Source organism: Kogia breviceps, chromosome 6, assembly GCF_026419965.1.
Source record: "Kogia breviceps isolate mKogBre1 chromosome 6, mKogBre1 haplotype 1, whole genome shotgun sequence".
Taxonomy (NCBI): domain Eukaryota; kingdom Metazoa; phylum Chordata; class Mammalia; order Artiodactyla; family Physeteridae; genus Kogia; species Kogia breviceps.
The window spans coordinates 92,230,011-92,242,274 of record NC_081315.1 but is presented as its reverse complement, the minus strand read 5'-3'; positions in this window follow the sequence as shown (position 1 = coordinate 92,242,274).

Sequence of the window (12,264 nt, the reverse complement as noted above, 5' to 3'; positions counted from 1 at the left end):
CATAGGATCTAAACAGCATGTGCTTAAGCTAAGATAAAGAAGTAAAGAGAGATATATTACATTGACTTTTATAGATCACAAAAGAGGAAACAGGGTTAGTTTGTAGGTTTGTTCATTTGTTTTCTGGAAATCATGTAAAACCTTTACAGCTTAGTCAGGGATGGTCTCTATCAGATAGTAAAATTGGAGGCCAGAATGATAAAATTGCACACTTGTAAACATCTGGGAAAGAAAATTACAGGAACTATTCTGATGTAGGAACAATCTACATTTGTTGAGGGTCAAAAAAATAAGATCTGTATGGGCTGGACTTCTTTGGGATTAAAGGAGAGAAAGATTTATAGAAGGAATAAAAACTGACACAAATCCATTGGGAAGCCTTAAGCACGGTAACTAGCTTTTAATATAAATTATTAACTGAAGTGTAGCATGCACAGAAAAGTGTGCAGAGCATGTGTGAAGGTGTAATAAGCTATACAAGGAACACATGTGGAGCCCCACTCAGATTAAAAAGAGAAAAAAATGAAATTGACACTTAAATCATTCCAGAAGTCTGCACATGCCACATCTCAGCCTCCCCTCCCCTCCCCAGAGGGTAGCACTATCCTTACTTCTAATACTAGAGAGTGCTTTTGTACATGTTTAAGCATATATATGTGTGTAATTTCACTGCATGCACTGTTTTATACTTGGCTTCCTTTTCTCAATATTTCTGGCTTATTTTCATTCATTATTTTATGTAGTTCACCATATTTTATTTTATACTACATTTCAATTTTTATTGTTTCTATTTTAATTGTGGTAGCACACACATACACACAAATGTTCAGAAAAATCTCTTGGTTTAAAAAAAGGAAATCCTGCTATTTTAACAACATGAGTAAAGCATGAGGACATTATGCTAAGCAAAATAAGTCAGACAGATACAGACAAACACTGTATATTCTCACTTATATGTGGACTCTAAATAAACTAAACAAAGAGGAACAGAGAAGAGATTGGTGGTGGTCAGGGGTGAGGGATTGGGGGTATGGAAATGAGTAAAGGTGGTCAAAGGGTACAGACTACTAGTTATAAAGTGAGTAAGTTCTGGGATGTAATGTAGCATGGTGGCTATAGTTAACAACATTGTATTGTTATTTGGAAGTTGCTAAGAAAGTAGATTTTTAAAGTTCTCACCACACACACAAAAATTATAACTATGTGACTTGATGGATGTGTTAACTAACCTTATTTTGGTAATCATTTTGCAATATATACATATATATCAAATCATGTTGTACACCTTAAACTTATATCATGTTATATGTTAATTATATCACAGTAAAGATAAATGAAGAACAATATCTTGAGAAAATCATAGAAACTGAATATTATTCTATTTTATTTTGCTCATAAAGTACTTTTCAGCCATGCTAATTGACCTTTACTTACAGAATTGCTGACATGGTAAATTTAGTCAGTAATAATAAGAACAGTTTTTTAAGGAAAGTAGGCCTTTAAGTACCCTGTTTAGACACAGTAAAGGTGTGATTAATATAAATGTTGAGAAATAATGTTTTCTTTTCAAATTATGGAAGCTTCCCCACCCCAAGTAATTTGGACACTAATCTAAGATGTTTTTGTGGTTGGTTACTTGCTTTCTTTTTTGATCTTTATTTACTCTTTCTTTTCTGACTCAGTTAAGTACATTTACTTATTTATTCATTCATTCATTTATTATTTTTAATGAATCAGAATACTGAAACTTCTCAGACTCAACACTTTCTCTTCATAGAGTTTTAAACATGTGAAACATATAGATCAAGGATTAATAGAATAATTGTTGTATCAAAATTGTTAACCACTTCCCTGTAGTGCATTTGGGAATAACAATATACATTACAGTAAACACTTTGCATTTCAGTCCAAGTTAGTTGTTGAAAGCATGAAAATACTCCTAGCATGGGTGGGCATATCAACATGTTTCAACTTTCCATGGACACATAATCATTTTATAAAACAATATAAATTTTAAAATATGGACACAATTCATGATTACTATCAATGGATGTTCATCACCATCTCTACAAATACTGATTCAACTTTGTAACTGAATTTAGCATCTTAACTGTTCCAAAGCAAGTATGGTTTCAAGACAGGGTGGCCTATTTAGGTCTTCCACTCATTTCTTAATTGAATTGTTTGGCATTTTGATATTGAGCTCCATGAGCTGCTTGTACATTTTGGAGATTAATCCTTTGTCTGTTGTTTCATTTGCAAATATTTTCTCCAGTTCTGAGGGTTGTCTTTTCCATCTTGTTTACAGTTTCCTTTGATGTGCAAAAGCTTTTAAGTTTTATTAGGTCCCATTTGTTTATTTTTGTTTTATTTCCATTACTCTAGGAGGTGGGTCACTAAAGAAGACATACAGATGACAAAGAGGCACATGAAAAGCCGCTCAACATCACTAACTATTAGAGAAATGCAAATCAAAACTACAATGAGGTATCACCTCACACCAGCCAGAATGGCCATTATCAAAAAATCTAGAAACAATAAATGCTGGAAAGGGTGTGGTGAAAAAGGAACCCTCCTGCACTGTTGGTGGGAATGTAAATTGATACAACCACTATGGAGAACAATATGGAGGTTCCTTAAAAAACTAAAAATAGAACTACCATATGACCCAGCAATCCCACTACTGGGCATATACCCTGAGAAAACCATAATTCAAAAAGAGACATGTACCGCAATGTTCATTGTAGCACTACTACAATAGCCAGGACATGGAAGCAACCTAAATGTCCATCGACAGATGAATAGATAAAGAAGATGTGGCACATATATACAGTGCAATATTAGCCATAAAAACTAACGAAATTGAGTTATTTGTAGTAAGGTGGATGGAACTAGTCTGTCATACAGAGTGAAGTAAGTCAGAAAGAGAAAAACAAATACCGTATGCTAACACATATATATGGAATCTAAAAAAAAAAAAAAAAAAATGGTACTGATGAACTTAGTGGCAGGGCAGGAATAAAGACGTAGACACAGAGAATGGACTTGAGGACATGCAAGGCAGGGAGGGGGAAGCTGGGGCGAAGTGAAAGTAGCATCGACATACATACACTACAGAATGTAAAATAGTTAGCTAGTGGGAAGTAACAGCATAGCACAGGGAGATCAGTTCGGTGCTTTGCAATGACCTAGAGAGATGGGATAGGGAGGGTGGGAGGGAGGCTCAAGAGGGAGGGGACATGTAGATATTTGTATACATATGGCTGATTCACTTTGTTGTGCAACAGAAACTAACACGGTATTATGAAACAATTATACTCCAATAAAGATCTATTTTTTTTAAAAAAGTAAGGGTAACCAGAAAAAAAAAAAAAAAAAAAGGGTGGCCAATCTGGTAACCATGTGACGTCACTATTCCCATCTCCAAGTTATCCTGGTACACTTTCCTATGAATTCTAACTTGGAATTCCTGGTGCTGCTGTATGTTCTTTTCTAGTCCTCTCTACAACTAGAGAGGAAGAAAAAAGGTTATCCTATCATAACATAAAACACCTAACTATACTGTCCTATTTCTAAGGGAAAAAAACTCTTGCTCTCACTTAAAATAAAAACTTTTTAAAAATCTCAACAACACAAAGCAACAATAAAAATATCTGTGAAGGTTTAGTTCAGTAATGTTCAGACTTTTCTGAAAGATGATTAGCACGTGATCTTCATTGCCCAGAAACTTTCACTGGTACAAACACACTTATGGAATTGATCCTCTCAACCTTCCCTCACTTGTTAATGTGTATTTTGTTCAGAGTTTTTGGCTCTAGGTGAAAACCTAAATGAGAATATCTTGCAAAAACAGCATATTCAGTTCAATATTGCAAGTATTTTCAGCAAAGATTTAGAGAAATTATCAGATATATTTTGTATTTTCACAAGAATATATTCCTCAACTTGATTTTGTCATATGCTAAAATGGAAATATATATTCCAGAGATAATGTTTGCTCATGAATTTTAGGTATTGCATAAAAGTAGATGTCTGAACCATATTTTGGAAGCAGTGGTCTGGTCAATTAAATGGCTCTATAATTAAACTTCAAGTCACTTTTAATTTATCAGTGTTCAAAGCAAACCTATAAAATACATATCCTTTCAATATGGCCTAATCTTGATCAAAAATACTAAGAAAATATTTTTTAAAATGTGAGTCACTCAAAGTGCAAGTGATGATGACTTTAAAATGCATCATCTAAGTTTCTGCACTGTAGATGCCTCCATACTTTGTTTTTACCTCAATTTACTATTAAAATCAGTTTGCATTTCCTAAATACAGAATAATTGGTGCAGGCAGGCAGAGGGCCCAGAAATTCGTAGAAGAAATTTTCCCAGAATTAAAAACAGACTAAAATAGATCATTGCAGCAAAATCCTCACATGGATAATTAAGAATGAACAGGAAATAAAGCACATAGTAAAGAAAATCTATATAGGAAGTCATTTCGATTTAAATTAGTTGTTCTCTCTCCTAATGGGAGGTAATAATAATGATGATGACAGTAATGAGAAGGGTAATAATCATAACTATTAATAATCAAACTATTAATAATCATACTATTAATGGCAACCACTGAATTAAATGATTACCATGTGCGAGGTACTGAGTTACCAACTTTACAAATAGTATCTCATTTAATTCTCATAATATTCCTATATGTATGTATTAAAACCCCCATTTAAGAGGAAAAAAGTCCATCCTTAAGGATATTAAGATAGTTTTCCTGGGTAATATATTTAGTGTATGGCAGAGCTAGGATTCATACCCAGGCCTCTGTGAGTCCAGAACCCATACTTTCACAGACTGTACAATAAAAAGTGGTGTTAAAATCCAAATTTATTCTATAGCTTGTTTGGTGTTTTTTTCTTACCATTTGCTTGTTTCTTCGTATGATACCAAAGCAGTAGTGATGCATCTCTAGCAAGTAAAGACTAGAGGTTTTAAAGTATTTTTCCAACTATCTCAATGAGATGACATTTGTAAAGATTACATATCATTTTATTTTAGCATCTCAGGAAGGCACCAATTGAAAGATATTTCCTATGTCTATATCCATGTTGAACTCCTTCCCCCATATTCTTATATGAGGGGAGAAGATGGAAATATAAACAAGTTGCCATAGGTCTGGAATGACAAATATTATTATTCCAGTCAAGCATAACCCACTCAGGAGTAACATAAATCTTGAATACACATTTACTGAAGCTGTTGAAATTCTGAGAATTTGACCAATAGCTAGCATATCTGACAATGTTCCAACCTTGCTTGCATTTACTTTGAAAACTGTGTGTTTTCTTAAACATAGAATGCTATATTATTTGTGTAATTTCTACAGGATAAATTGGTGCTCTGGATACTTGGTGAAGTGGAAGTGAGCTTTCTAAAACCTAAATATGGTTATACTAATCCTCAATTTAAAATACTTCAACACCTTCCTATTGGTTACAAAATGTAATCCAAGACTTTTATCATTGAATATATGGCCTCCTATTAGTCAACAGACATCTATTGATATGTAGTGTATTAATTGTTATGGTTTAAGGATCAATTATTTATTGATTTCACAGAAGAGGAAATCCAGAATGAGGCTGTTGGGGGCTGGTACAACTGTTCAATGACATCGTCAGACAAGATTCCAGGTTCTTTTCCTCTTTCAACTCTGCTGTTCATAGTGTTTAGTCCTCTGTCCCCACCCTTATCATTTCATGGGCACAAGATGACTGCTTTTCTCCAGGCTTGAGCCTTCATAAAAGTGTAACCAGGGTGGGTGAGTGGGGAAGGGGAAAAAGCTATGCTCATACAAGGGAAACAATACAGGCAGACTACATAGCAGAATAGGACGGTTTCACGAATCACCTCTAGTTTTGGTGAGTGCTGAAAAATAGACTTTTAGCTAGATACACTGGGAACCCCCAAATAATTAAAGTCTTAACTTTAAGGGAGAAGAGCAAACAGACATTGGGTTGGCTTCTAGCAGTACCTGACTAATATGTGGTAAAAACTGTGTTGGTCATTGGGGTTAGAAATTATTATAATTGCTCCTGCTTAGGGTACTTTATACAGTCTAACCAATTTCAATGGTCCTATCTCTTGTCCTGACATTTCTCTTTGTTTACTCTGTACTCCATTTTAGCTGAACAACTAATTCCCTGAATTGTCTGTGCACTTTTTCTGTTGTTTTACATTTGCATTTGCTATAACTTTGGCTTGCAAAGTTCTGTCTTCTTGACATACTGGCTAAGTTTCTACTTTACCTGGATGTTAATTCAAGTATCTTTTACTGTATCGAGCATTCTCATATTCCCTTAAATGCCCATTAAAATAATTTTCCTCTGTGTCACATCATACTGTGACCATTTGTATATGCTTACCAACAAGTGATTAATAGAGCTGAGAATTTAAAAATTATTCAATCAGTGGCCACAGGAAAGAATTGACAAAATTTGCTTTCAAATGTTTAAGTGATAATGCAACATATATCATTAAACATTTGAAAGCAAGTTTTGTCAATTCTATCCTTGTGGCCACAAGGACATACATATACCAATATATACGTGCATATGTATATTTCTGTGTTGGAAGTTTATTCATAATGAAAAGAAAATGTTTTGCTTGGATAAATTATTAAATTTCAGCCACTGTAGATAATAGTGGACCTGTGAATAAGTAATCTACATGTTGTCATATGCTATGATGACATAAATTACCTACCAAGTAATGTTGGATAATTGTCATAATTTTGAATATATCAGTCTATAAATAACATTAGTATAGCACTTCAGTGTTTTCAATTTATTTTCAGACCCTATTTTACTTGATTTTTAAAACACTCTCATAAGGTAGATATATATATATATATCATTATCCCTCTTTTACAGAACAGCTATGTGTATGGTTCAGAGAGGTTTATGGATATGCCAAAGGTCAAACTGTGAGTGGTAAAATTAAAAATTAAATGCAGATCTTTTGATTCTAAATTCAATGTTTAGTTAACTACATACTTCTGACTCGTTAATATGATTATATAAAAATTATGTACTTTTGTTCTCCTGAGTGTTTTGTATTCATATATTTATTAATGATGAATTATTGAGTTATAATTATTTTTACAATGTTATATAAATCCTAAACATCTTGAACATAACTTATCTTCTATTCATTGCTCATTATTGAAGGTCTAAATTGCTCAGTCCTTGGTAGAGTAAACAACTTGTCCAGGTTTGCCAAGGACTTTTCTGCTTTTAAAACTAAAATTCCCAAGTCCAGGTAACCTCAGTCCTGGAAAAATCAGAACACTTGATCACCCTTCTGATACTGTGGAAGACATAAAATATTATGCCCTATAATCTTTTGAGCAGTCTTAGAATTATAGATGCGTCAACTGGTAATAAGGAATCTTGAAAGATGGGAAACTGTTAACACGGTTCAATAGAGTTCAACTAGTCATTATATCTCGTTAATCACACAAAGTTTAACAAATCTTTATATTCTATGAACTATTGAATTTTAGTTAATTTTACATATCTTATCAAAGTATCACAGCATGTGGTTTACATTTATATAGGCTTGCACAAAGGCAAAGAGTTTTCCTATAACTTTGAGAGAATTTTTATAACTGGTCCAAGTTTGTTGACTTTTAAATTTGAGAGTAAAAATATTTGGATTCAAATGTTTTTGAAAGAAATGATGTATCTTCATTTAAAAGGGTAAATTGTGTCAATTTTACCCATAACTATGAAATGATAAAGCATCATTCCCTCATTTACAGAGTAAATATTTTGATCATAAAAATACAAAAGGACAAGACAATATTGCAAATATAAAGCTCAGAGATAAAAATAAAAATGTTTTTCATTAAAATAAATTGGACTATAAAAGTATTAACACATACTGAAGAGAGGACTTCTACTTCTGGTAAAATGTAGTACAGTAGGCTAATTGTCCCTCTGCAACATCTAGGAAAATTATATTTTTAAAGGCATAGAATACTAATGGAAACAAGAAGAATATGGTAAACTGTCTTTAAATAGTTTGAAATAAGAGAAAATCCACCTATTATGAGTAAAAATAGTCAGCCACTACTTTCTTATATCCAGATGCTTATAGGAAGACTGGGTATCTGGCCTGACCCAGCAAGACTCTAAGAGGGAATAGAAACCAGCCAAGTCTTGGTACTTGAGAAGTGGTAAACTCTTGAGGGACAGGATGAAAACTAGAGAAGCCCCCAAAGGCTGTTTGCTCATGTAATATTCAGAATTCTGGAGCTACGATGGATGCCAGGGCTCTGAGTTAAAACTTCTAATTGGAAAATTAAAATAAAACACAGTCTCCTAATAATTTGTGAGACAAAGTTCTGATTGAGTGTAGAAGCCTGTTTCAAAAATGTGGCCGGTTTCCCCTCCAAACATTTGCCAGCGTTTGAAAAATATGGGATGCAGGGAAGACACAGACTTAAAAACATCTCAAGGGGAGAACTGAATTTCACACATGCCTCTGGGACTAAGAAGGTAGAGAACCACCAGATTCTCCGTCAAAACCATAGGTTGAATCTGAGGATGAGAAACCCACGATTAAACCCGCTTAAAGGAAGAGACGACTGTATTCATTGTATAAGCTATTTTATGTAAGAGGCTTGAGCAGCCTCAGATTTCCATATTCGCGAGGACTCCAGAAACCCAACGCCCCTGGATACTGAGGGATGACTGTATATCATTTCCTCTGACCTTTACAAACACCATTCTAGTCTTTTGATCAGAAAACGTCTGAGCACTATGTAAATCTCTTCATACTGAGGGTAATTTGATTCTCTCATTGTAAAATTCTTATGAATTCCTCTTTATCCTGTAAGTTCTGATACACCCTTACTATATATATATATTTTTCTTAATATACCTACCACCCTCACCCTCTCCAGGCTTTCTATCTGAAAATACTTGTCTTTCCGTAACTTTCAGAAATTTTCTTCTATTTTTCATTTTCCTCTCTATTTTCCCTTTGTTGATTCAATCAACTTTATTTTAGGGCACCTGGACTTATTAAATTCTCTCATATTTTCACTGCTTTGACAACTTGCACTGAGTTCTTTGTCTCAGTCTTCCTATCACTCACTTGATCATTACTGTGTCTACACTCCAATCATCTCAACTATTAAAATTATGTTTTAATAATTTAACCAAACATATTTTTAATATTTAAGGACTATGATTGTCTCTATTTCATTTTATCTTGTTTAAAATATATAGTTGCAAAATTCAATTAAATCTATGTAAGCTCTTAATCATAGTAAAAATAATTTAATCAAAAGTCCAATGAAAGGAAGCAGAATGTAGAAATACTTTAAGAAAAAAAATCTTTTCATCCACCATTTCTAAAGCAGTGTCAGTATACTAACTGAAGGAGGATTTGCTTTATTGTGTAGACTGTGATTGTGTGTTACTTGCCAGGCTGCAAATGACCAGTCATTGTTGGTTTGAGCTACACAACATGGACAGCAGTGTTGATTGTAAGAGAATGATTGAAAAATGACTCTATCAAAAATTATTTCTTGTTGTAAAAATACTATAAATGTCATTGAACCAAGACAATTTACGACTAGCAGGAGGTGTAGATGGACATGCTGAAAGAAGTTTGTAAAACAAAGGTATAACAGATAACATTGCTGGAACTTCACTAGAGATGTGTCATTTCCTCTTAGATGCAGAGAATGCTATTACTTCAATGACTACAAATTCTTCAGGAAAATGTTTTTGAGCATGGTATTGGAACTTAGGAAATATTTCTGTTAAATAAACATTTAAAAATTATCACATGATTTAATATATTGGCATATCAGTCGTTATTTTTATGTTATATGTTTTTTTTTTCATTACTCGGGTTAACCCATGTGATCTGAATCTATGCAAAAATGATATTATGTATTTAATGAATGTTTTCATTGGTTTCAACTATGTGGGTAGATAGAGATAGATATACCTTTGATAATACCTCTTTTCGTTTTTAAAATTTCAGATTTTAAAAAAATCTACATATTATCTGTGGTAAAAAATTGTTACACTTTATTTCTGAAACTCTTCTATGATTACATAAGAGGGAACATGTGGTAGACACAGAGCTTAGATAACTCAGCCTCTTTTATCCTTACCTACTCTAAATGACATTAGAAAGTCTATATGAATTACTTGCCCAGGCTCCCCTGAAGCTAGGAGTGGTCAGTGAAATGTAAGTACAAGTCCGATGACATTCTCTACCCCTTGTCTGCTTCCGTCTTCTTTCTTGGAGTACACAGACATGTTGTTACCATGAGGATAAGGAGAAAATAATTGCACAAACTTTGGCAAAGACATTATTGAGTCATTTGTCCAGCAGCTGCCTATCCCCCAATTTTTTATTATTGAGAGAAATAAACATTATTTATATGCTTATAACAGAAGTCAGGTTTTCTGTTACTTTCAGATGAAATCTTGTTTAACTGACATTAAAAGATAGTCAGATAAAACTGGATTTATACTATCAATGTCATTTGAATCTATTACATATTAAATTTAATTTCTTTAAAGAGTTAATAAAACAAATAGAAGTGATAGGGAAGAAATAACTGAAAATCAGATCATATTTTTAGAAACTAAGTTTATAAAACATGATGCTGAACTTAAGAAATATGTTAAGAATAATTTTAATTTTAGAGATATCATTTCAATAATTTAAGCTCCTTAATACTCTACTGACTCTCCTTTGTGAAAAATGAGGAAGCTACCATGCTGGGAGTTCCTGCCAAGTCCCATTGTTTTGTTATTTGAGCTATTATTTTTACAATGATAAGGTTATAATATTCATGTTTTACAAACACTGTGAAATAGTTTAGTAGGTTTCTTTGTTCACTTTTTTTTTTTTTTTTTTTTTTTTTTTTGCGGTACGCGGGCCTCTCACTGTTGTGGCCTCTCCCATTGCGGAGCACAGGCTCCGGACGCGCAGGCTCAGCGGCCATGGCTCACGGGCCCAGCTGCTCCACGGCATGTGGGATCTTCCCGGACCGGGGCACGAACCCGTGTCCCCTGCATCGGCAGGCGGATTCTCAACCACTGCGCCACCAGGGAAGCCCTGTTCACTTTTTTAAAAGAGATGTAATGCTCACACCTTGCTTCTGCATTCCAGGATTCGGCAATAATTTGGCTGAATATTTAGCTGTACTTTGCTGAGGACCTCAAATATGTTTTATTCCTGAGATTCTGGCATATATAAAAATTTTTGTATGTTGCCTTTGTACTTGAAGATAATTTAGCCTTGTGTACAATTACTTAGTGCTTTATGTTTTTTGAGAACTATGTAGATATTAGTGAATTGTAACTTTTAAAAAATATTTATTTCACGTAAATTTTTTCCATTATGCCTAAATTCTCATGCCCTATTTAGTACTGTCAGAAACCACAATTTTGCTTATGTCATTCTTCTTTATAGTATTGCTTATTCCAAATCACTTATCTTCTCAAAAATGAGCCATTAATCATTTTACATTTCAATTTTTTATTATCTATTATGAGATAATCACTCATAATCACTCTGCGACTTTGAGTTGCATTTGTTTTTATGTCCCTTGCTTCTAATATGGTGTTTATTTCTGTTATCCTTTTCTGATCTATTATTTTCTGCTAGATTCCTTCATCTTTTTCACATTTCTATAATCTATTCTTCAATCATATTCACCTAATCTTTGAGCTTCTTTTATTATTAAGATCTTTTGAAGCTATGTTTATTACAAATGTTATTTAATTTTTAGATAAGTGCTCTCAGAATGTAGTGTCTTCATATGCTTTTGCTTTCTGTGTTTTCTCTTTTGCAATGTAGGGTCATGTCTTGTGTCTTTCCTGTTTATCACTCATCTTTTAGTGGAACCATCTATTTGCTGGTAACGATTATGGAAATTAGAAAGTGGAGTAAAATGGGGCAGCTCTCAGCTTCAATTAGGGTATGTCATATCAACATAATTATTTTGTTTAAAGAAAAAGCATTTCTAAAAGAATTTGAAAAAGAATAGATACATGTAGATGTATAACTGAATCACTTTGTTGTACACCTGAAACTAACACAACATTGTTAATCAACTATACTCCAATATAAAATAAAAAGTTAAAGAAAACACATTTCTGTGTTTTTGTTGTTTAAAATCTGTGAATCAGAGGTTAGTTCTTTACATCTCAGGCTCTCTGTGTTGATAGTTTTC